The 3,142-nt window shown below is 42.6% G+C and overlaps 1 long non-coding RNA gene across 1 annotated transcript; it reads right to left on the bottom strand.

Annotated features, from left to right (window-relative positions):
- Nucleotides 1-467: 467 nt before the first annotated feature.
- On the bottom strand, nucleotides 468-2,794 carry LOC120644124. The gene is made up of 2 exons (XR_005663420.1): nucleotides 2,643-2,794; nucleotides 468-1,205 (listed from the first exon to the last, which is right to left on the bottom strand). It is a non-coding gene; the product is annotated as an uncharacterized LOC120644124 (long non-coding RNA).
- Nucleotides 2,795-3,142: the final 348 nt, after the last annotated feature.

Here is a 3,142-nt window from a genome sequence, read left to right as displayed (position 1 = left end):
TTAACGCAAGGGCCTAATTAAAACAAGGGCACCATATAGGTCCATGCATGAACTAGCAGAGCAATTAAAGCAAGGGCCTAGGTGGGAAAGAGGCATTAATTAAGTTCCATATCCTCAAGATTATTTAACGCAAACAAGAATCAAAACAGTGTTAATTCCAGGGCCTTGTTTGGATGATTTCGGGTAAATTTACCTCAAGATAAATGTTTTACTCCTACCATTTACCCCTAATAGTTTTACCCCATAAATGTGTTTGGATTAGGGGTAAATGTGATTGGGGATAACGTTTAATGTTCAATAGGTAGCTAGGCTTGGTAGGATAGCCATAAGATAGAGCCATACAATAATTGCCCTATTTTTTGTGGGATCTAGCCAAGTTTTACCTAAAGAGGGGTAAAAGAAATTTGGGGTAAAACATTGACCTCAACTCCTTTTACCCTCATTGTTTGGATGTTAAAAGTAAAAAGTACCTTTTTTTACCCTTTTTACTCCATTTACCCCTCCATCCAAACAGACCCAGGCAATTTTTCTCCCTCTTCTAAAGTGCCCCATAAGCTAGCACGCACTGTATTATTATATATGCTAAAAATGTTTCTCTAATACAACAGGCAACACATTCCTTGCGCCTTCAAAGATATGTTCCTCATAATATAACCCATGTCGTAGTTGCCGGCCGTGATGAAGAGCCAAGGGTTGCAGTGCGGCCCTAGCTCCTACAAGAACCCGAGAGCAGCCTCAACTGTTTCGTAGTCGGGTAAGCAGATGCGGTCTAGAGGAATCCGCAAATAATCGACCATGTACAAGCCATTCAGAAGGGTGGCTTCGCCGACCACCTCGCCGCCAAGCCTCTCCTTCACCACGCACCCCCCGTTCTTGATAAACAAGACGTCGTAATCCATTGCAGAAAGCTGCCCGATAGACACGGCGTTAACTTTGAGCCCGGGCACGTATCTGACATCCGGAAGCGTGAGACTGGGGCGGGTTATGGATCCAAATCCCACTATGTCCATCGGATAAGCATTGCCCACCTTGAGGGTGTCATAGTACTGGAACAAGCTTTCTTGATCGAAGAGCAGAATGTTCCCTGTGAGATGATGAGAAGCTCCAGAGCTGATAATGAATGCATCTTTTGAATAGTAGGGTGAGCTCGTCGCCGTCAGATTTCTAGTGCTAGCATTGAGCTCCATGGTGCTAGCAAAAGGTCGCTGCACGCAGGAACAGGGATTAACAAGTCAACAGGCTTGTTCAACAAAAGATGCGAAGAATACATGGTGGAAATCAGCCGCAGTGCAAACTTAAATGGCTTATAAGCAATAATACAACAGCAGCCAATGCAAATCAACAATATTGTTGTGAATTGACTATGACGGAACCAGTCAACTCACAACACTAGATTAGCCATGTAGCCCGAACGGCAACAAGCAAGAACAATTTTCTGATGCCCTTTACTAGCTATGAAACTGTCACAATGAAAATGCTAACATACTGTATAATTAGTTTAGCATTATTTCATACTATTGACATGTGCTATAGTGGAGATGCCTAAAAAATAAAATAAAATGGGCTTCTCTCTGAACCACTGGCCGTCGACAAAGAGTACAGTCATATTCTAATTCACAAGAAACAGTGCATAATAAACAAAACTTCATCCTTCCTTTCACAAAATAAGAAACACTAAATTATTAACACCACACCGAAACAAAGGGAAACATTTTAGCAGTTACTCCTTTACCATTTTTTTTCTAGAAGATGCACAGTATAGGGGATCAGTAGGTCTAGTTTTATTTGGCCAGTATACACTCATATATCAATTTGTATGCACAAATCACTAGCTAAAGTAAGCATGCTCCAACAGAACGGGAGTTTCGCCAGTATATCGCTAGGGGCAGAAAATCTTGCAAATGGGTAATAAATAGATGGAAACCTAAGTGCTCAAATGAGAAACACTTAGCCACAGTGCAATAAAAGTTGCTTAATTGGTTTGAACAACAATAGAATAGCAGCCAAATCAAAATAATGCTCAATTGCGGAGCCATTTTTTGTGTAGTATTGATACCTAGCTCAAGCCAAAGGGACAAGCTTTGCAGCCAAAACAAGGAAGCCGTAGTATGATCAACGACCCTGTGAGAACATGAGCCAAGCAGACTAAACGTCCAACAAGAGAAATAGTTTTATGCCCTCCACTATGAACTCCGCATGAAACTTCATTATGTCGATCAAATTGTAAACATGCTGATATTTGATCAGTTCAGCATCCATTCATACTGGTCAATTGACATGTATAATGGACCCTACTTGAGAGGTCTATAAGAAAATCTAAGACGGATTATTTTTCCTTTCAGCCACCGGACACCGATCACCACATCAAAACAAAGGGAAATATTGTACATCATCTAAAAGCATAAAATCGTTGGATAATTACAATTTGCTTATCCTTGAACCATGGAATTTCTGCCTTCGTTTCGGATTTTCTAGGAGATGCACACCAGAAAAGGAGGATCAGAAGCTAGATCCATGGTCTGGTATACAGATTAAGCAAACTAGGAGGGACTTCCAGTGGGCCTAGCCTAGTAGTTGGGGGAGTAGTACTTTTCCATGGGGGAAATTAAGCAAACAAGGGAGCCGAAGAAGCAAAGACCAACCAGTGCAGGAGGAAAGATTTGTTGATGGATCGTGTTTCCCTGGTGGTGATGTGCTCGAGAGCACCTGATCTCCGATCCCCCTGTGCCTGGAGCTGCAAGCCTCTCGGACCCCTAGGGTGAAGATGAAATTCTCGTCACTCTTGCAAGCACCAAGTCAGATTGAAAGAGGAAAAGGGAAAGCTAGCTTCTCGCTTACCTCGTGTAGAAGCTTCTGGAAGGCGGTGTGCTCTGGAGAGGAGGAGGATTAGTTTGGTCTAGTAGAGGTGGTGGTGGTGGTGGTCAAGACGGGAGGAGGAAGATCGAGGAAGAAAATGTTGGTGTGCTCATAAATAAAAATTGGGGTTGGGATTTGGGAAGAGGGTCTATGTACATATTTGGTGACCCACCTGTCTGTCACTCCGGAGCACTGATAGATCTGTATCTATGGCACTGAAACAATGACGCTTTGCTCCGATGCAAGAAAAAAAAATGGTAATGCTTTGATTCTTTTCTGCCTGATC

Source organism: Panicum virgatum, chromosome 8K, assembly GCF_016808335.1.
Source record: "Panicum virgatum strain AP13 chromosome 8K, P.virgatum_v5, whole genome shotgun sequence".
NCBI lineage: Eukaryota > Viridiplantae > Streptophyta > Magnoliopsida > Poales > Poaceae > Panicum > Panicum virgatum.
This window is presented reverse-complemented; position numbering and strand designations above follow the sequence as displayed.